The 23,454-nt window shown below is 46.9% G+C and overlaps 1 protein-coding gene across 2 annotated transcripts in view; it reads right to left on the bottom strand.

The window, feature by feature from the left end:
- Positions 1–20,978, bottom strand: part of CCDC92B (coiled-coil domain containing 92B) — a 199,948-nt gene extending 178,970 nt beyond the window's left edge. Inside the window, exon 1 of one of the 2 annotated variants that reach the window (XM_063956024.1) lies at positions 20,316–20,978. The gene's annotated coding sequence lies outside the window, so the exon portion shown is untranslated. The remainder of the gene's footprint in view (positions 1–20,315) is intronic. The other variant, XM_063956023.1, reaches the window with a different exon arrangement.
- Between the last annotated feature and the right edge of the window lie 2,476 nt (positions 20,979–23,454).

Genomic DNA, 23,454 nt, shown 5'->3' with positions numbered 1-23,454 from the left:
GTATTCATCAAGGTGATGGCGGAGATGATGGTCCTCTTTTGTCAGAAAGGAGTCAATATAATCCCTTATCTGGACGACCTCCTGATAAAGGCGAGATCCAGGGAGCAGTTATTACAAAACATATCCCTCTCCCTGTCAATACTCCAACAACATGGGTGGATCATAAATTACCCAAAGTCACAGTTGGAACCGACGACAAGGTTGTCTTTCCTCGGGATGATTCTGGACACAGAAGTTCAGAGAGTATTTCTTCCTCTAGAAAAGGCTCTGGAAATCCAGAAAATGGTAAAACAGATATTGAAACCATCAAGTGTGTCGATCCATCAGTGCATTCGGTTGTTGGGGAAGATGGTGGTGGCTTACGAGGCCATACAGTTTGGCAGGTTCCATGCCAGAGTATTCCAGTGGGACCTGTTGGACAAGTGGTCGGGGTAACACCTACACATGCACAGAAAGATAATCCTGTCGTCAAAAAACAGGATTTCGCTCCTGTGGTGGTTGCACAGCTCTCACCTGCTAGAGGGACACAGGTTCGGCATTCAGGACTGGGTCCTAGTAACCACGGATGCAAGTCTCCGAGGCTGGGGAGCAGTCTCTCAGGGAGAAAACTTCCAAGGACGTTGGTCACATCAGGAAGCCTGCCTTCACATAAACGTGCTGGAGCTAAGAGCCATTTACAACGGCCTTCAACAAGCGGTGCATCTTCTTCAAGACCGTCCCGTGCAGATCCAGGCGGACAATGTAACAGCAGTCGCATACATAAACAGGCAGGGCAGAACGAAAAGCAGAGCGGCAATGGCAGAGGCGACAAAAATCCTCCACTGGGCAGAAAAACATCTACAAGCTCTGTCGGCAATATTCATTCCGGGAGTAGACAACTGGGAAGCAGACTTCCTCAGCAGACACGATCTCCATCCAGGAGAGTGGGGCCTCCACCAAGAAGTCTTCGCAGAGGTGACAAGTCTTTGGGAAGTTCCTCAAATAAACATGATGGCGTCTCGTCTCAACAAGAAGCTTCAGAGATACTGTTCCAGGTCGAGAGACCCTCAAGCAGTAGCAGTGGATGCACTGGTGACCCAGTGGGTGTTTCCGTCAGTGTATGTTTTCCTTCCACTTCCGCTGATCCCAAAAGTACTCAGGATCATAAGAAAGACAAGGGTTCGAGCAATCTTCATTGCCCCAGACTGGCCAAGAAGGGCTTGGTACCCAGATCTTCAGCAATTACTCATAGGAGATCCTCTGCCTCTTCCTCCTCGGGAGAACCTGCTGCAGCAGGGGCCGTGTGTGTACCAAGACTTACCGCGGCTACGTTTGACGGCATGGCTGTTGAGCGCCGTATCCTAGCCAGGAAGGGTATTCCTAAGGAGGTCATCCCCACCCTTATTCAGGCCAGAAAGGGAGTAACGTCAAAACATTACCACCGTATTTGGAGAAAATATGTGTCTTGGTGTGAATCCAAGAAAGCTCCTACGGAAGAGTTTCACTTAGGACGTTTTCTCCATTTTTTGCAGGATGGTGTGGAGACGGGCCTACGATTGGGATCAATCAAGGTCCAAATTTCGGCCTTGTCAGTGTTCTTCCAAAAACAATTGGCCTCTCTTCCAGAGGTTCAGACCTTCGTGAAAGGGGTTCTGCACATCCAGCCTCCATTCGTGCCTCCAGTGGCACCATGGGACCTTAACGTGGTATTGCAGTTCCTTCAATCGGATTGGTTTGAGCCGCTACAAAAGATAGAGTTGAAGTTTCTCACTTGGAAAGTGGTGATGCTTTTGGCACTGGCATCTGCAAGACGGGTGTCTGAATTGGGGGACTTGTCTCACAAGAGCCCTTACCTGATTTTCCATAAATATAGGGCAGAGTTGCGGACTTTTTTTCCAAAGGTGGTTTCTGCTTTTCACATAAACCAACCTATTGTGGTGCCAGTAGTTACTGACACATTCACTGATTCAAAGTCTCTAGATGTGGTGAGAGCTTTGAAAACCTATGTTGCTAGAACAGCTCGTATACGGAAAATAGAGGCTATGTTTGTCCTGTATGATCACAACAAGATTGGCTGTCCTGCTTCCAAGCAGACTATTGCACGTTGGATTAGAAATACGATTCAGAAAGCTCATACTACGGCTGGATTGCCGTTACCTACGTCGGTAAAGGCCCACTCCACGAGGAAGATGGGCTCATCCTGGGCGGCTGCCCGGGGGGTCTCGGCATTACAACTTTGCCAAGCAGCTACTTGGTCAGGGTCAAACACATTTGCTAAGTTCTACAAGTTTGACACCTTGGCCGATGAGGACCTAAAGTTTGGTCAATCGGTGCTGCAGGGTCATCCGCACTCTTCCGCACGTACTGGAGCTTTGGTATAGACCCCATGGTCTTGATGTCATCCCCAGCATCCTCTAGGACGTATGAGAAAATAGGATTTTGATAACCTACCGGTAAATCCTTTTTTCCTAGTCCGTAGAGGATGCTGGGCGCCCGTCCCAGTGCGTACTTTACCTGCAGTTTAGTTATTACAGTTACACAAGTTGTGTTATCTTGGTTTCAGCATGTTGCTGCAATTAGTTCATGCCTGTTGGCGTGTGTTATGTTGAATGCCATGTGTGCGGCATGGTTGAGGGTGTGAGTTGGTAGATATCTCACCACTAGTTAAGTAATTCCTTTCCTCGAAATGTCAGTCTCCCTGGGCACAGTTCCTACAACTGAGGTCTGGAGGAGGGGCATAGAGGGAGGAGCCAGTTCACACCCAATGAAAAGTCTTTAGAGTTCCCATGTCTCCTGCAGATCCCGTCTATACCCCATGGTCTTGATGTCATCCCCAGCATCCTCTACGGACTAGGAGAAAAGGATTTACCAGTAGGTTATCAAAATCCTATTATTAGCCATCCATGGGCTTGCAGAAAATCCACCGTCAATTGCAAATGACTGAGGAGGACTTTGTGCGAATTTGCTAGAATCAGCAGGTCATTCTGATTCCCTGGCGACAGAGATGGGGCGTCATCATGGCCATGACCTTGGTAAAGAGCTGAGGAGCTGTAGCCAGTCCAAATGGCAGAGCCTGGAATTGGTAGTGATGGTTGCCAATAGCAAACCGCAGGAACTGCTGATGCAACATGGCAATAGGAATATGCAGATACGCATCCTGTATATCCAGGGATACCATATAGTCTCCGGGTTCCATAGCCAGCACAATTGAGTGCAGCGTTTCCATACGAAACCTGGACACTCTCACAAACTTGTTCAGAGATTTGAGGTTGAGTATAGGCCGGAAAGACCCATTGTGTTTCGGGACCAGAAACAGGGTTGAGTAGTAACCTCTGCCATTCTGGGACTGAGGTACCGGCACAACCACTCCTGTACTAAGGAGAAATCCTATAACCGTTTGTAGAGCATGTGCCTTTAATGGATCCGAAGGGAGAGTCGTAGTGCAGAACTGGTGAGGAGGGCGTCTCTTGAAGGAGACAGCGTACCCATGAGAGACAACTTCCAGCACCCATGCGTCTGAAGTGGTTTTTAACCAGACCTGGGCGAACTGTAGAAGTTGTCCTCCCACCCTGGGGTCCCCTAGGGGGAAGCCCGCCCCGTCATGCAGCAGGATTGTCATGTTTTGCAGCAGTCTGACAGGCTGCTCAGGACTGTTTTGCCTTGGGCTTGGGGGTTTTGGGAGCAGGAGATTGTCTCAGGTATTACTGACCCTTTGCTTTCCCTTAAGGCAGAAAGGAACAAAAAGTGGTACCTTTTGCCTTCTGTGCAGACGGATCAGAAGTTGGGAGAAAAGCTATCTTAGCAGCTGCCAATTCATACACAATTTTATTTAGGTCTTCCCCAAACAAAATTTTCCCAGTGAAGGGGAGTACCTCCAAAGTGTTTTTGGAGTCCAGGTCCACTTTTCACGACCTCAACCACAGTATGCGGCGAGCCTGGACAGACATAGTTGACGCCTTGGCTACCAATACTGCCGCCTCAGAGGACACCTCTTGAATATAATAAGTAGCGGTGATAATGTGGGACAGGTATTTTCTGGCATTGTCAGAAATATCCTCGGGCAGCTCTTCCTCTAATGGCTGAACCCACGCCTTAATCCATTTGCCGCCCAAGATGCAGCTGTAGTGGATCTATGAACAGCCCCTGTAAGGGAGTACATAGATTTCAGGCATTCCTCCACACGCTTATCTATCGGCTCCTTCAGCGAGGTGATAGTGGCGACAGGCAGAGTGGACGACACCACAAGGCGGGTGACATGAGAATCCATCGGCGGCGGAGTCTCCCATTTGTTACACAACTCTGCAGGGAGAGGATAGCAAGCCAAGGCCCATTTAGGAATAGGGAATTTCTTCCCTGGATTAGGCAAGGGTTCCCACTTGATGTCCACTAGATGATCAGAATGGGGTAGTACAGTTTTAACTACCATTTGCTGTTTAAACTTACCAGTTTTCTTTGCCACAGTAGTGGAATCCTCCTCATCAGTGATTTGAAGGATATGCTTAAGAGCAACCACCAAGGCAGGGACATCAATTTGTAAGGGAGAATCCTCATCAGTAACACAGGATTCAGTGTCTGACAGGACAGTATGCTCCCCCTCCTCTTCAGATAAAACATCAGAGAGGTTTGTAGATTGTGACGAGGAAGCAGCCCGCTTAGAGCTCCCAGGGACACGGCAGTGACCAGGGGGAATTTTCTGCCTAACCAAAGACTGATTTAGTTGCTGCAGTTGGTTAGCCAAATTTTAACCATAGGGACAATTTCTGGTGGTAATGGCACAGGTGGTCTCACAGGGGGCGCAAGGTGTTCCACCAGAGTACCCAGCAGGGTGGTGAACGCAGACCAGGGTGGCTCCTGAATAGGTGCAGGAGCTGCGGACTGACTGGGAAGTGCATGACAAGTAATACACAGACCATCGTACAACACCTCCCTCTCTGATAAATCCTTGAAGCATGCTCTGCATGCTGCAGGAGCTTCCACAGATTTACTTCCCTTTTTATTATATATGCAACAACTGGGCTATTATAGTACGATTAAGTTGCCAGACAGAACAATACCTGTGGGATAAAACCTGGTATAACGTGACTGTAATACAGTAGAATATACTTATATAGATAAATATTGTGTAGACTATATTATAAGACACAGACGCGCCTAGCCCAGGGTACAGAATATAGTGACAGTTATATCTGGGAAACACTGAGAGTGAAACTGCATAGCAGATACAGGCACACACAGTCACAAGCAATGCAGAAATTATTATCACAATAAAGCTGCACTGGGCTAGTATATATATGTATATATCACAGCGTGGCCAGTGACCGGAGGATATAGCAGAATACTCGTACAGTATACTCTGCAATGTACACTTTTTCTCAACTAACACTGTCTCAAAACATGTAGGATACTCAAGTGATTGTAAAGTCCCAGCGCTGTACACAGGTGGCTTTACAAGGGAGACCTTGCCCTGCAGTCCCGGAGATCAGCCGCAACTATGCTTAGAAGATGGAGCCCAGCGTTTCAGTCAGGGAGGGAGAGAGAGAGAGTGTGAGGTAGCTCCAGGGTGGGAAATCTGCAGTAGATGGCTCCCTGGGCTGGGGGAGGGGCTACAGGTCAAGTGCCGCCTCCCCTATGCTGGACTTCCACCCCAGGTACTACTGAGCCTTATTAAAAGGGGTGATAGTACACCCGACCTGTGCTCCAAGCCCTGGTGGTCTAGTGAGGTCTGCGCTTAGGCAGTGTGAAATATATTTTTAGATTATTTTTTAATATTCCTGCCAACAGCTAAGACTACAAAGTTAGGTCCCTTAAGATTAAGAAAAAACACAAACTAGCTCTATGTCATCAGTGCCACTCTTAATTAGTTTTCTGTCACCCTCTGATTTCTATTTATGGGTTCCCCAAGTCTTTGTCACTTGGGTGTCCCAAGGTTTTTTGCAACCCCTATGTATCTCCTTTGCTTGAGTTTTTTCTTACCTACACTGTATGGTGGTTCCTCTGCAATAGGGGGACCAATGAAGAAATTGAGCCTCCCGAGGTAGTGTCTTGAGCAGGTACTCAGTATGCATATAGGTGATCATGTGGTACGGAAGCCACACGTTTGTGTAGCAACAATTGGAGTTACAGTGCTCAATAGGTCTAGTATACAGATTATCTTTAGCAGCCGCAAATTATGAGGTGTCCCAACCTCACGTACAGTATAACAAACATTGTAAATGTAGTATTTTGGGTGCTCCAAGAAAACCAACATCCAGAACAATATATACTAGTGTCCAGCAAAAAAGAAATCCAAGTCCAGCAAAGTGTATTCACAGACTAGTCCTTCAGATACACCCCTTATTCACATGTAGCACATGCCTCATATGAAAGCACAGCAAAAGAGGTTCTACCAGATAATACATAGTACTAGAAGTTTTGGGACAGGGCAAAATGTTAACTTCCCTGATCAAACATCCTGGAGAAATGTTATCTTCCTACATCTGTCCAGCTCCATCCCCCCTGCCTCATCATCCTGTGTGTCACCAGTGTCATCCCCCAGCGTCTCTCCAACACCAACCACCCTTGTGTCTCTTCACAACCATCTTGCTATGTCTCACCAGTGTCAAACCCAACCACCCCCGCATCTTTCCTATACGTCATTTAGGCTTCATACTGTGTCTTGTCAGCATAATTTCCCCCTCCGTCTATCCAACATCCATACCCCCTGCGTCTCTTCAGCACTTCCCCCCTAAGCGTTTAACCAATGTAAACACCCTGCGTCTCAGCAGAACCATCTTTCTGCGTCTCACCAGCTCACCCCACCCAGCAGCAGATCATCTAACTTGGGTCCCTCCAGCAGCAGATCATTCCACCCGTGTCTTTGCAGCAGCTTACCTTACTGAAGTAACTTCTGTGACAGCCTGGACTCCTGTCCTGTTCAGTGGCTGGCTCTGGAGCACTTGTGCAGTGACTGCAGTCACACAGTGAGTCCACTCCACACACTCACACAACAAAAATGCGGTCACCCGTCAGTGCCCGCATGGGTCTTCCTTGATTCATCACCGCCTCCTCTCCCTCTGTGCCGTATAAGTCAGGAAGGAGACAGACGTCGCCTAGTGATGTCACTGCATCTCATTTTCGTCGGTGCTGTCGAAGGTTGAGGCGGGACCAGGCCATCACATTAGTGCAGCCCGCTTTCTCACCACATCTATTGATATAGGCAGGGCGGCGCACAGTGAGTCACAGCAGGAAGAGTAAGTGAGGCTGGATGAGGTAGGCTGGTGTATGTGGAACACAGAACTGACGGAACGCAGTTTTTGCCACGTTCCAGCTCACTTTAACTGCTGGTCGATGTAACGATCAGTATGTACCCAGCAATAGGGCAGTGGTGCCTATCTACTTTTGTGATATGTTTTAAGCATGATTATTGTTTTTTATTTTTTTAATAACATTAAGAGGTTGATACTCCGTTAGGAGCAAAGCAAAATATTAGTAAGTAACTGTGCACCTTGGTAAAACCATGTTGCAATGCGAGTGGGGCAGATTTAAAATGTATAAAGAGATTTAGGTTTGGGAGGGACGTAGAAAAAGTCAAATCTAAACTGCAGTGTAGAAAGTTACTTGCTTTTTTGCTGCGTTCCCACTGCAGAAGCAGCCCCTAACTCAGTGGTTCAAGAACAGTGTGCCTAGGCACCCTGGGGTGCTGCAAAACACTTGCAGGAGTGCCTTGGGTTGGTGGTACAGGACCAAAACAAATTATTGATGGTGAAAATGATAGGCAAAACCAGTGCTGGTTGCTGCCAATCATAAAACGTGTGGGCAATTAGAACCACAACTGTACACCACCACATAACTGAACTTAAGGGTGAATGGTAGGCACAATTTACTTAATTTAATATATTTTATTTAATTTCTCAATAAGAAACTTTTGGACTAGGGGTGCTTTGAAAAAATAGGAATTTGATCCCTACCGGTAATTCCTTTTCTCGTAGTCTGTAGTGGATACTGGGGTTCTGTACTTTAGTACCATGGGGTATAGATCGAGTCCACAGGAGCCTGACACTTTAAAACCTTTAATGTGTGTATGTGTGTGCTGGCTTCTCCCCTCTATGCCCCTCCTACCAGACTCAGTCTAGGAAAACTGTGCCCGAGGAGACGGATATATTATGAGAGAAGGAATAAAGACAACAGTAGTGAGGCAACAAGTCAACACACAACCATAACCAAAAGGAGGACGCTAACCAGAACAGAGGATAGCAACACCAACCCAACCAGGATAGCACAGCTATCCCAACAACATAACGGGACTATAACCGTGGCCAACCAAATACTTACTCAGGTAAGCAGGAATCGAAGCACCGAGGCAGGCGCCCAGTATCCATTACGGACTACGAGAAAAGGAATTACCGATAGGTATCAAATTCCTATTTTCTCTAACGTCCTAGTGGATACTGGGGTTCTGTACTTTAGTACCATGGGGAAGTCCCAAAGGTCCCAAACGGGTGGGAGAGTGCTGAGATCCCTGTAACACCGCCTAACCAAACTGAAGGTCCTCCTTGGCCAAGGTGTTGAACCGATAAAATTTCACAAAAGTGTTCGAACCAGACCAAGTAGCAGCTTGGCACAACTGTAAGACCGAGACACCCCGGGCAGCCACCCAGGAAGAGTCCATAGACCTCGTTGAGTGGGCCTGAATAGCTGTCGACAAAGGCAGAGCCGCCGAAGTATAGGCCTGTTGAATGGTCAACCTGAGCCAATGAGCAATGGATTGCTTGGAAACCGGACGGCCAATATTTGTGGCATCATAAAGGACAAACAGCGAATCAGATTTCCGATGACGAGCCGTCCTCTTTACAGAATCCTCAAAGCCCTCACCACATCTAAGGACTCTGGCCCAATGGTATCGTCAGACAACACCGACCCCACAATGGGTTGATTGACAAGACAGGTTGAAACCACCTTTGGTAAGAACTGAGGACGGTTCCTGAGCTCCGCCCTGTCTTCATGAAAAATCAAATAAGGGCTCTTACAGGACAAGGCCCCCAATTCAAAGACACATCGTGCAGACGCCAACGCCAATAACATAACCATTTTCCAGGTGAGAAATTTTAACTCCACCCTATGCAAGGGTTCAAATCATTCCGACTGAAGAAAGGAAAACCACATTGAGATCCCACGGAGGCATGGGAGGTACACAGGGCGGTTGCATATGAAGAACTCATTTTAGAAAAGTTTGTACTTCCGGCAACATGGCAAGTTGTTTCTGGAAGAAAATAGAGAGCGCCGAAATCTGTACTTTGATGGAGCCTAAACATAGGCCCATATCCACTCCCGCTTGCAGGAAAAGTAGAAAATGACCAATTCTAAATTCCACGGGAGACACCTTTCTACTTTAACACCAGGAAACATACTTCTTCCAGATTCGATGATAATGTTTTGACGTCACCATCTTACTGGCTTGGACCATGGTGGAAATAACCTGGGAGGGAAGACCTTTTCTTGCTATAATCTCCCTCTCAACTTCCAAGCTGTTAAACGTAGCCGCTGTAAGTCTGGATAGACGAATGGACCTTGTTGGAGAAGATCCTTTTGGAGCGGTAGAGGCCAGGGATCCTCCAGAGCCATAGTTATGAGGTCCAAGCACAACGCCCGGTGAGGCCAATCCGAAGCAATTAGAATTGCTTGAATGCTTTCCCTTCTTAGTCTTTTTAGAACCCTTGGGATTAGTGGTAGAGGAGGGAACAGGTACACAAACCGGTACGTCCATGGTGTCGTCAGCGCATCCACTGCTACAGCCTGCGGATTCCTCGTTCTGGAACAGTAACGGCATAGCTTCTTGTTGAGACGAGAAACCATCAGATCTATCTGCAGACAGCCCCACCGGTGAACCAGCTGTTGAAACACCTAGGGATGTAGGCGCTATTCGCCCGGATTGAGGTCGTGTCTGCTGAAGAAGTCCGCTTCCCAGTTGTCCCCTCCTGGAATGAATATGGCTGAGATGGCCCTTGCGTTGGCCTCTGCCCAGAGGAGGATTTTTGACACTTCTCACATCGCTGCTCTGCTTCTTGTTCCCCCTTGTCAGTTTATATACGCCACCGCCGTGGCGTTGTCCGATTGAACCTGGATCGGCCGATCCCTCAGGAGATGGGAAGCTTGCAGAAGAGCATTGTAAATTGCCATGAGTTCCAGGATGTTTATTGGCAGAGCCGATTCCTGAACTGACCATATCCCCTGGAACTGGGCCCCTTGGGTCACAGCCCCCCAACCCCGGAGTGAGTAGAATCCACGAGTGGATAGTGAAATTCCTGCCTTTGATCAGGTGAGGAATAATAATAGAGAACCATAATAGAGAAATCCTGCTTTCGGAGATAAGGTCACTTACTGATGCATGTGAGACCCCGACCATTTGTCCAGCAGATCAAGCTGAAATGGCCGGGCATGAAATCTGCCATATTGGATTGCCTCATAAGCAGCAACCATCTTGCCCAGCAAGCGTATGAAAAGATGAATGGACACCTTGCGAGGACGGAGCACTGAGCGGACCATAGCCTGGATAGCCAAGGCCTTGTCCATCAGGAGAAACACCTTTTGAGACACTGTATCCAGTATCATTCCCAGGAACTGAAGACGTTGGGTCGGTTCCAGGTGAGATTTCTGGAAGTTTTAGGATCCACCCATGATTCGTAAGCAGGCGAATGTGTCAGATCGATGCTGTGCAATAGACGGTCCCTGGACATAGCCTTTATCAGGAGATCGTCCAAGTAGGGTACTATGTTGACTCCCATCATGTGCAGTTGCAGCATCATCTCCACCATGACTTTGGTGAATACACTCGGAGCTGTGGACAGGCCAAAGGGCAAGGCCTGAAACTGGAAATGGTCGTCCAAGATGGCGAACCTGAGGTAAGCCTGATGAGGGGGCCACATGGGAAAGTGCAGATAAGCATCCTTGATATCTAGGGATACCAGGAATTCCCCCTCTTCCAGACCAGACACCACTGCCCGCAGGGATTCCATCTTGATTTTGAACACCCGCAGATACGGGTTTAGAGACTTCAGGTTTAAGATGGGGCGCACCGAACCGTCTGGTTTTGGAACGACAAAAAGACTGGAGTTAAAACCCCTGTTGTGTAACGGAGGTGGTACAGGAACCATCACCCCTGTCCGCAAACGTTTTTGAATGGCCTCTTGCAAGGTAACTTTTGCTGCGGGCAAAACTGGTAAGCCCAATTTGAAAAATCTGTGAGGAGGAAGTGCTTGAAATTCCAGCCGGTAACCTTGGGAAATGAGGTCCCTCACCCAAGGATCCCGGGAGGACTTCGCCCACACGTGTGCGAAGTGTTGAAGGCGAGCACCTACCTGAAAATCGCTTTGCTGCCTGGGCCAACCGTCACGCGGAAGGCTTAGTGGCAGGGGATCCAGTGGTCTGGTCCAGGGAGGCAGAAGCTGCAGGTTTACGGGACTTACCACGAGATCCTCTCGGAGTGGTGGAAACGCCCTGACCCCTGCCTCTGAACCACGCCACACGAAAGAACTGCAAGGAGGGTCCTGTGTAATAACATCTAGCAGGTGGTGCAGCCGACGGCAGATAGGTAGACTTACCCACCGTTGCCTGGGAGATCCATTTATTTAATTCGTCCCCAAACAAGGCATCACCTGTAAAGGAAAGATTTTCTACACCCTTTTTGGAATCAGCGTCCGCTGACCATTCACATAACCATAAAGCTCTGCATGCCGAAACAGCCATAGCAGAAGTGCAGCCATTTATCTTACACAATTCCTTTATGGCCTCGCTCATAAAATTAGCAGCATCCTGTATGTGTTGTAGCAGAGTAATGACCTCATCCCGGGGCAGGGAGTCTAAACCATCAATAACAGAATCAGACCACTTTACCATTGCCCTGGAAATCCACCCACAAACTATTGTGGGGCGCTGTACTGCACCCGCTGCCGTATAAATTGCCTTGAGAGTGGTCTCAATTTTACAGTCAGCTGGTTCTTTTAGGGATATAGCCCCTGGTACTGGCAGTACCAATTTCTTAGACAGTCTGGACACAGACGTATCAACCAACGGGAGTTTATCCCAACCTTCCTGTCCTCAACAGGGAGGGGATAGGTAGTTAAAAACCTCTGAGGAATTTTACATTTCTTATCCGGGTTTAACCATGCTTCCCTGGCCAGGGAGTTTAACTCTTTAGACACAGGAAAAGTTGCTGAGGTCTTTGGTCTAACAATAAAGTACAACTCCCCATCCGGTTCTGACTCCTGATCTGGGATGTTAAGAACCTCTCTAACAGCAAAAATGAGGGCCTCCACCCCTGGGGACAGAGAGCTGTCCTCATTCATCTTATCATCATCCACATCAGGCTGATCAGAATCAGAATCAGACTGGAGCACCTGTGGCAGTGAGCGTTTATGTGAAACCAACAGAGGGGGCTGAGAAGTCTTTCTGGTATCTGCTGCTTTGGCCATAGAATCAATAGATTGCTTCAACACCTGTCTCTCCTTTTTAGCTGCAGCTAATTCTGAATTGACATTCTGAATCATTCATTCAAAATTGTCTTACCAGTCAGGTGCCTGTGAACTGTGCCCCTGTGGAGATAAGGAGCATTGTTCACACATGAGGGACCCCATTGATGAAGGGGTAGAGTTACAAGCAGCACACAAAACCAAGTCCACAGACATATTGACCCAACTGAAAATACAGCGCAGCTCACTGAAAACACCTTCACACAGACCCTAGAGAGCCCCTGGAGTGACACTGAGGAAACGGAGACCAGCACAAAAACACAGCAGCCCAATGTGTGAATGTAAGTGTACTATCTGATATAAGTGCAGCGGCACTGTCGCTGGACAGCTCCCCCCTGCTATAACCCCCTGGTACCAGGACAGAAGTCTGTAATCGTGTGGGTCCCCGGAGGAGCAGCGTACATGCAGCCTTGATCCGCAGCAGCAGGAAATGGCGCCTTCCCGCCTCTGGTCCCGCTCCGGGAAGCCCTGCTCCTTGCAATGGCATGCGGTCCATGTAGTTTGAGTTATTTATACTGGCTCTGTTATACAAAGGAAAAACATGCCAGTACACACAAAGCCTTGTCTGACAGTGAGCACTGCGTAGGAGAGTAAGTTCTGTCCGCGGCGGGCACCGCAGCTCGTGGCCCATGACCGCCACGCGACATGCCGCCAAACAGCACCGGGGACCCGCTAACCGGGACCCCAGTTTAATACTCACCGCACGTTGAGCTTCGGCATCTGTTAGAGGGTGGTGGCTAGCTGCCAGCGTAGGCACACATACTAACGATGTGTGATCAGCGCCTCAGGAACTCAGTCTCCTGTCAGCTGGGATTACAAACCATTAACCCTCAGGAGGTTCGTTCGGTCCCCCGAAGCAGGAAGCCTGGTTGCCAACCAGTACTACCTGAAAATAACGAACTAAAATAAAAAAATAAAGGAAACTCTCTGGAGCTCCAGAGAAATGAACCCGGGCACATTTTTCAAAACTGAGTCTGGTAGGAGGGGCAAAAAGGGGAGGAGCCAGCCCACACATACACACACTAAAGGTTTTAAAGTGCCAGGCTCCAGTGGACCAGATCTATACCCCATGGTACTAAAGTACAGAACCCCAGTATTCACTAGGACGTTAGAGAAAATGCTGATACTCTAGGGTGCCATGATTCAAAAAAGTTTGGGAACCACTGCCCTAAATGTTAAACATTCATGAAAAAATATAGCAGCTAGCATATATGAGAAAAGAGGGGAATGTGATAGGGTGAAGGAAGGAAGGTAGGGTAAGGAGGAGAGGATGGATCGGGGGCTGATCACCTATGTAAGAATCTTCGGCATAAAGAGCATTAGCCATGTAAATCAAAACTGATCTTGATGGGGAAAGTCTTTTCGGTACAGTAGATAGCGCCAGAGAAGGTTTGTGGACTGATAATTTCGCAATGACTGGATGATTGTGGGAGTATACCTTAGCAAATAACTATGGGGTCCTGACCTGATCATACCATTGGGAACACATACATTTTGGGAGTGTAATACCATTCAAAAGTATACCTTGTAGTACTAAAGATCTAGAGCTTGAGGCAATCAGGTCACAGATGATCACACAGATATCATCCTTGTCCCTGTTGTGACTGTGATTCTGGGATTTTAGTCTGTAATTCATGTATGGAGTCTAAAATTATACCATAAGGCTTGAGATCATTCCTTTTGCAAAGGTGAGGAGCCTTTAAAAATGTGATATATGAGCAAAGGGCTCAGTTATAGGAGCATTCTGAAAAAGTGCTGTAATTGGAAAAATTAAAAAAAATTGTGGTGGAAGTTAGAGAATTTATGTTTCACAGCATTTTAAGGCCAACCAGGACCCTCTGTCCAAAAGATCAGAGACAAATCCCTTTGTCCATGGGGCAGAGCAGGCAGGTGCAAGGCCTAAGGGAAATCAAGTTCTCCCAAAGATGGGTAAAGTGTGGGAGTGTAGTCACAGAGAAGTATGGTTTGGCACATATCCCTGATTTTGGCAAAGAATATCAAGGTAGGTAGAGCACCCACAGTACAGTTCTGGAATCTCGAGAAAGCCTCCAAAGATTATAGATGTGTGAAATCCCAAAATGTTTAGCTTCAATATAAAACCAAGACAGAGAGGAAGGTGCTGCAAAAGAGGCAGCAATTTTCCAAGAGCCACCCAATTATAACGTTCAATGCTGGGGAAGCCTCTACCTCTGAATTTCTGTAAGCTGAAAGATTCTAAGGAAGTTTTCAACGTAAAAGAACTGTGAGATATACCCAGTAATATTTATTTTCTTTTGCAACTTTTTTTATTTCCTGTCTGGATAGATTACCATAGGATTGCATCATTTTGAAAACATTCGGCAGGCAGATACTAAATTATTGCAGTGTCAGCATAATATCATGGTTTATTTTAAATGATGCAAGTGTTAAATATTGTAATAAAACCAGTATCACAAATATATTACATTGAAAAAGAAAGAAAATAACAGTTATTTCAGAGATTCACAAACTCAGATCTCAAGGCATCCTAACAGTCCACATTTTAAGGTTATCCTTGCTTGAGCACAGGTGACTTAATTAGTACCTCAATCAATTTGATTTAACCACCTGTGCTCAACTATGAGTAGTCTCAAAACATGGACTGAGTACTTCAGGACTGAGTTTGGGAACCACTGAGTTATTTAATTAATTGTTCAGGTGTAATTCTCATTACTTATGCTTCCCTAATGTTTGTTTTTTTACAGTTTTCCTATTACCCGTACATTCATGTGACACATCTATCCTTGTATCATAACACAATGGTGTCACACTTACTGGTAAACACTGTCAGCTGGTGTATACAAGAATATGGAGTCTAATTAGCCAAAATACATTTTTACATTTACCATCAGTGAAATGCTGAAGAGCAGTGTTAGACTGGGGCATGAAGGTCCCACCGGGGAAATACAGTGGTAGGGGACCATGCTTAGGGGTGTTGTGAGTCACCATAGAGGCTTGGCTAATCATTAGAGAGTGCATGGTCTGGACTCCTTGATGACTATATACCGTAGTAAATACTACTAGTCTATGCATGATAATATGGCAGATTAATAACACCAATACACTGTAGAAAATACACCATAGTCCTATGCAGTCTGGTGTAATATATGTATAATGTATAATTCAAGTACATAGTCTGGAACCTGATCCCTAGAGGAGTGGATAGGCCCTCAGGCAGCGGGGCCTACTGGGGGTTTTCCCTGTAACCCTGTGGGCCATTCCGACCCTGCTGAAGAGCATCTGTTGCCTCCACATGGGGGATGTGGCTTCCTGTACTGTATGTACGCCACAGATGCTCCTGTAAGTTCATAACCATCTCTAGCCATTGTCACCAGATCACAAAAAATACCAGGAAACAAAGAGCAAATACATAATATTATCAGTGGAAGCCAAAATTTTCTCAGTGGTGGCGACTTGTTTCATGCTCTCAGAAATTGCAATCCCTCTCCTGCGGCCTACGGCCCGCTCCCTGCATGTGCAATGTCAGATTCCGCTGTAGGAGTCTTTCACAAATGTGAATAACTCCTCCATTGTGCCAGTGATATAACTCACAAGGACCGAGGTTATCGTTACCGCTGTCCCTGTGAGTTATACTTAGTACATAGCGGGGATATTTTTATTCAAATACTGGGGGTAATTCCAAGTTGATCGCAGCAGGATTTTTTTTAGCAATTGGGTAAAACCATGTGCACTGCAGGGGAGGCAGATATAACATGTGCAGAGAGAGTTAGATTTGGATGGGGTGTGTTCAATCTGCAATCTAATTTGCAGTGTAAAAATAAAGCAGCCAGTATTTACCCTGCACAGAAACAAAATAACCCACCCAAATCTAACTCTCTCTGCACATGTTATATCTGCCTCCCCTGCAGTGCACATGGTTTTGCCCAATTGCTAAAAAAAATCCTGCTGCGATCAACTTGGAATTACCCCCACTGACCGATAATAAATGAAGCCATGATTATTAATACATAGGCCCCTAAGTATTAACGTGGGCGCTACTGTACAGTACATCAAACACAAAGCAGGGAACAAACTCATGACCTAAATATTTCAGTCTTCGTGGAAACACAATAATCTGCAGAACTGAACTAATTTACTGGTGTGAAGAAAACATAATTGTGAATGAGTAATAAAGAAGATAGATCTAGTTTACAATATGCAGCAGAAATTGCTTCTTTCAGGAAGTCACTCAATAACACTGCTCTGGCACACATTGAAATTGGTTCCAGCTCAAGAGAAAATCAATACAATGTTGTCTATCCAAGCAGAATAAAGGACGTCAACTTCTCAGGCAAACTTACATGTGCACACTCTACACAGATTTCTACGAAAGGATAATAAAATCTTATAAATATATATATATGTCAGAAGTGAAGAAACGCACATTTATCCATAGGGCTGTAACACACTGGCCGGTTTCTCCCGGATGGCAAAAAGTCCGGCTTTTTGCCATCCGGGAGAAACCAGCAGAGTCTGTCACACAGGACGGCTTTGAGCCGTGTTTAATGCTGTGCGCATGCGCAGCATCAAACACGGCTTGAGAAAAAACCGTTGTGTGTGAAAGCTCCCCTTCACACACACGGTTTACTGGCTGCAAAGACGGCCAGGCGCCCGCCCGGCAGCCGGACCTTCCAGTGGATAGTTCCGGCTGCAACCCGGCAGCCGGACCGGGGCCGTGCAGTGTGAAAGGACCTGTAGCCTCACACTGTTCATTACAATGCCGGCACGGGAAATGCCGGCTCGTGTGTTTTAGCCCATAGGCCAGCTGTAGAGTGCCTGGTCCATAAAGAATTATATAAACCAAGTGGTCTTCAGCAGCATAGCAGCAAACCAAAGGGCTGGGACCAGCACATCCATATACTATTACTAACCAAAGTGCACAGTGATTTTTTTTAATTCCATTTAAAGTGTTTCATAACAAACATGCTCAGGTCAAGGTATTGCATAATGCATAATACTTTACATGCACCTGGTCAATACGCAGTACAGCATGAGAGACACTCCTCCTGGAAGCCATAACATGCTGCATGCACCTTTCTCAAAGGGTAAAGTATTATGCAGTATGCAGTAGGTGAGAGAGAGATTGAGAGATAATGTGTGTGTGTGTGTGTGTGTGTGTGTGTGTGTGTGTGTGTGTGTGTGTGTGTGTGTGTGTGTGTGTGTGTGTGTGTGTACACTATGGGGGTCATTCCGACCCGATTGCTGCAGTTTATCGCAGCGATCGGGTCGGAACTGCGCATGCTGCGGCGCCGCAGTGCGCCGGCGCATGCCAGACGGCCGAAGGCCGTCGTTGCCTAGCGATCGCCTCTGAGGCAGAGGCAGTCGCTGGGCGGGAGGGGGCTGGACGGTGGTGTTAAGCCACCGTTTAGGGGGCGCGGTCCGGCCAACGCAGGCGTGGCCGGACCATTGGGGGGGGCGGGCCGCAGCGACTGCGTGACGTCACACGCAGCCGCTGCGACCCGGGGCAGCGAAGAGGTTTTCACAGCCAAATAACCAAAAATAATCAATTACCCAAGGCGCAAGCACACCTGTGCAGCCACTTGAGGATGAAAGGGCCACTTCACCCTTAAACACAAATACAATACCAGAAAGAATCCACAAGTATATAGCGCTCAGTGTTGTCTCACATAGAACAAATAGACAATGTATACTTAATGTCCAAATAAGGGTCAGATCAGTCCCACAGATGAGAGAGTCCCTTCTTACAATCCTCTGCTTTCGTTCCCACAGAAAAGACTTCTATTTCCAGTAGTCGCTCAAGATGATATAAAATAAAAAACAATACAGGATCATGGTGCAATATGTCCCAAACTTCTTTCAAACAATAACAGATACAGATATTATGGATCCAATGCGTACCCCACTCACAATATATATGGTGTCTGTCCGCACATAAAGGTATCTTTAACTGTGATACAGATGTGAAAACTCTTTGTCAAAATATGCGTACCGTACTCACTTCTCCATAAACTTTTACCACCTCATTTCTTAAAAAATGTCCCTGCCTTAAACAAGCATCAAGAAAACAAACACATATCTCATTCCCTTTATTAAATGAGGAGGGATATGCTATGGAGCGTCTGATAAAGAAACCGTGATGTGAGGATCACCGTTTATGGAGAAGTGAGTAGGGTACGCATATTTTGACAAAGAGTTTTCACATCTGTATCACAGTTAAAGATACCTTTATGTGCGGACAGACACCAAATATATTGTGAGTGGGGTACGCATTGGATCCATAACATCTGTATCTGTTATTGTTTGAAAGAAGTTTGGGACATATTGCACCATGATCCTGTATTGTTTTTTATTTTATATCATCTTGAGCGACTACTGGAAATAGAAGTCTTTTCTGTGGGAACGAAAGCAGAGGATTGTAAGAAGGGACTCTCTCATCTGTGGGACTGATCTGACCCTTATTTGGACATTAAGTATACATTGTCTATTTGTTCTATGTGAGACAACACTGAGCGCTATATACTTGTGGATTCTTTCTGGTAAGGTTTTCACAGCCAGCCGCAGGAGCTGTGCTGGCCGGGAGTAACTCCTGAGATGCAAAAGCATCGCAGCTGTGCGATGCTTTTGCATTTCTGGGGGGGATGGGGGGGGGGGGCATTGACATGCTGGGCATCCCCCCGCATGTCTGAGTGCCTGATCGTAGCTGTGCTAAATTTAGCACAACTACGATCAACTCGGAATGACCCCCTATATCCCTTCTTCCTACTTTTCTTAATGCAGAAACGGTATGTGAGCTAAAAGGTTGGGTTCTAGGCGACAAATCCCCATTTTCACAAACTTCATCTACAAGATCCTGCTCTCTTTACTGTTCTACGCAGAGCCTGATTACCAAGTGCGTCACAGAGTTAACAATCCTGAAAAAATGGATGGAGAGATCAGTCAATAAAACAGTTTCTCATCCATAAGCAGGGTGGAAGGGGCAGAGTTTCCTTTTACCACAGAGGTCCATTTAATGTATGGCAAACTATTATGAAATATACCAGACTAGTGATGCAGACCTGCTACGTGCCAGAAAGTGGCAGAGAAATGAATCACAGACTGTATTTCTGAGCAGCGGAATGCATCACTTTCATGTTTAATTCATTACACCCGTGTGCACAACGGATACTGGCATAAAGGAAAAATAACCTACTGTATATCTCGAGACATGCGCTACATTGCAGATCTGTACATCCAAGTTGACAACTCTAATTTAAAATGTTATAACATCACATGCACACACACAAATACGTATGTGTATTAAAGATATTACATATATGTATATAATATGTATATATCTGTGTGTTTGTACGTATACACACACACACACTCTCTCTCTCTCTCTCTCTCTCTCTCTCTCTCTCTCTCTCTCTCTCTCTTTCTCTTTCTCTCTCTCTCAAGCATGGGGATATTGACATTTTAAGTGAGACACAAATAGATGCAATGAAAGTGCTTTGTGGTTCCTGGAATACTAGGAACCTCTGTACTAATGACCTCAAACCCAAGGTTAATACAGACAATTCAAGACATACTGTAATTAACTAATGAAAAGTGAAAAACAACATTCGCTTGTCAGCAGCCCATAGGCACTTAGCAAATAGTCTTTTTGGAACCAGCACCATGGACACATCCCATGACGTGTAGGGGAACTTCAGAAAGTGCCTGCACTGTGACAGATACAAGGGCAGACACTGGGCTATAAATAAATGCTGCTGGGGCACCGTGCCCACCCCCGTAATTACCCAGATGGGCTGCAGCATCACAATGAGCACTTTCCCATGATGAATTGTTTACATGCAATGATCACAGCCATCTTACCTGCAAAGGAGAATGCGAGGAGGGGTCTGCTGCAGTCACCTCATCAGGACTGGGGGGAGATCTATAGGGGATGGCTGAGGGAGATCTATAGGGAATGGCTGGGGGAGATCTATAGGGGGTGACTGAGAGGATCTATGTGCTCTGGCTAATGGAGATGTATAGGCTCAGGTTGGGGTAGATCGCTAGGGTTGGTTGAGGGAGAGCTATATGCTGTGGCTAGTGGAGATCTATAGGCTCGGGGAGGTCTATAGGGGCTGGTTGCGGGAGACCTATAGGCACTGACTGGCCAGAAGAGAGCTATGTGGGCTGCATAGAAAGAGAAGTTGAAGACGCGTTGCAGCCAGGAATAATCCCGCAATCCCTCCCTGCCCTGCTCCCCAGCCTCCGTGCAGAGGGACCGGGCATCCCGTGAGATGTGCTGCAGGCCTCCCTCTGTAGCTGGGGGCTGGGCTGTAGCTGAGGCGTAAACAGAACAACGTGACGGGAACTGGTGAGCTCAGACTGGGGGCTCTCACCTCTCAGTAACGGAGACAGATAGAGGGGGAGGAGGGCAGGAGCCTCATCAGCATGATGAAATCATCACTAGCGCCTCCCAGGGGATCTGCTGCTGCTGCTGCTGCTGCTCTCTGTGCAGGCGAGGAGGAGGAGGAGGATGCTGCTGCTGCTGACCCGGAGTTATGCCTGTGCCCTTCCCTTGCAGAGGAGGCTCAGGGATGGCCACTATCGCTTCACTGAACTTCTGTTGGGTGCAGACAGGCTTGTGGCTCGGGTCTCACCTGTTATTTCAGCTCTTCACACTGAATAAACACAACTGAGTCTTCAAATGACTATTTACTGTTCTTGGCAGTCACTGCTTACTTGCTTACTATCATACTGTATATAAGAGTAGTCATTTCACATCAGTATGTTGTATTAATTGTGCTTAAGAGGACAGATGCTAAACTACAGTAGTACTTACATGATCAGAGTAGTACACCTTTAATTTTTGGGGATAACATTTATAAACACTATGGGGGCTCTTCATAAAGCAGTGAAAAGTGTGGAGAAATGAGCCTGTGGAGAAGTTGCCCATGGCAACCAATCAGCTGCTCCATACAATTGTATGATACGCAAATTATAAATGTTACAGTACTTCAATGCTGATTGGTTGCCATGGTCAACTTCTCCACTGGCTCACTTCTCCACACTTTTCACTGCTTCATGAATAGACCCCTATATTTGCTAAGTGTATATGAATGTAACGTTTGTTAGTGGTGCAGTGTTTGTAGTCCAGGAGGGGGCAATTCAAGTCGGTTGTTTCTATTTTCCCTTTGTGGCAAGGACCCAGATGTGGCATCAAGTAAGGGCGGAACTTCTCTTCTGCCCTTACAGCATGTTAATGTTTTCTCCAATCTCCGTTTGTTGTAGGGTAGTTTGTTTTATTTATGCAGCATTGTACTCTCACTTCGCCCGCCACTCTGTGGGCCCAGTGTCTCGCTTCACTCCAAATAATTTGTGATATTGACTCAGTGCATTATGGGAAAGGTCCTCTCCACAAAGGAAATCTAAACGCTACTAATTCGAGTCTGAGCAAAGGCTGCAAGTTGCTGGCAAGTGGCAACATGCGACCACCGCCATCGACATGTGTATGGCATCTATTCACCGCTAGCTCTCAGTGGATGAGGGGGCCTCCTGACCTCCTCCCCCATCATGGGACAGAGGTGGGATGGCACCATAGCACCCACAAAGCGCAACGGTCCCACTAAACTCAGGACGGATGAGAGGTATGCTGTTTTGGAACAATACAGCTCCTCTCCTCCATTACTGTCTTTCTTAAGAAAATGAGAATTTCTTCAAAATGAAATAAATGTATGGGTATAATAAGAAATATAAAGATGACGAGGCGGAGGGGTGTCCCAGTACAGGGTGTGTCTGTGACAGCTGTCACTGGGGAGATTCGGAGGGAGAGAATTACAGCCTCCTTGTATGATCCGGACCATTCCAGTTTTCTCATACGTCCTAGAGGATGCTGGGGACTCCGTAAGGACCATGGGGTATAGACGGGATCCGCAGGAGACATGGGCACACTATAAGACTTTGAATGGGTGTGAACTGGCTCCTCCCTCTATGCCCCTCCTCCAGACTCCAGTTAGATTCTGTGCCCAGAAGAGACTGGACACACACTAGGGAGCTCTCCTGAGTTTCTCTGAAAAGACTTTATGTTAGGTTTTTTATTTTCAGGGAGACCTGCTGGCTACAGGCTCTCTGCTTCGTGGGAGTGAGGGGAGAGAAGTCAGACCTACTTCTTCTGAGTTAAGGGCTCTGCTTCTTAGGCTACTGGACACCATTAGCTCCAGAGGGTTCGATCACTTGGTTCGCCTAGCTGCTTGTTCCCGGAGCCGTGCCGTCAACCCCCTCACAGAAGCCAGAAGAAAGAAGCTGGGTAAGTATTAGAAGAACAGAAGACTTCAGTGACGGCAGAAGACTTCAGAGTCTCGGAGGTACCGCGCAGCGGTCGCGCTGCGTTCCACTTGCCCCACACACAAGCGGCACTACAAGGGTGCAGGGGGGGCGCCCTGGGCAGCAATATACCTCTTCAATAAGCCTGGCAAAATATGTATACAGTGCATAGGCACTGTATACGGACCCCCGCCAGTATAAAAATTTAAAATTATAGCGGGGCTGAAGCGCGCCGAGAAGGGGGCGTGGCTTAGCCCTCACAACTCGATACAGCGCCATTTTCTCCTCACAGAGACCCTGTCCCCGCCAAAGCACTGTTAGACAGCTAGCAGTGAAAAACGAGGGGGGGGGCACAGTGATTTAGTGCAATTATAGGTGAAAAATGTAGCACTATATACTATAATGAGCGTGTAGTAAATGAGTTGTAAATACATTTCTGTGTTTTCCCTGTCAGATATACCCATTATAGCTTTCTAGTACACATGTGTCGACATGTGTGAGTGCTCTGCCACAAAACAGCTATGGGAATCCCTCTGTCGGCATTGCCGACTCCTGATGGTACTTGATTCAGTAGATGAAGTGTCAGCAGGTCGGTAGTTGTATGCTTTTTCAAAAGTAAACACTGTATGGGAGACACAGTAGTATGTGGGTGACCCTGTCGGCACCAACTGTTATTACTGGGTGTAAATTAACATGATGT

This window comes from Pseudophryne corroboree, chromosome 2, assembly GCF_028390025.1.
Source record: "Pseudophryne corroboree isolate aPseCor3 chromosome 2, aPseCor3.hap2, whole genome shotgun sequence".
Lineage (NCBI taxonomy): Eukaryota > Metazoa > Chordata > Amphibia > Anura > Myobatrachidae > Pseudophryne > Pseudophryne corroboree.
The sequence above is the reverse complement of the archived record's forward strand: the minus strand, read 5'-3'. Positions and strand labels throughout refer to the sequence as shown.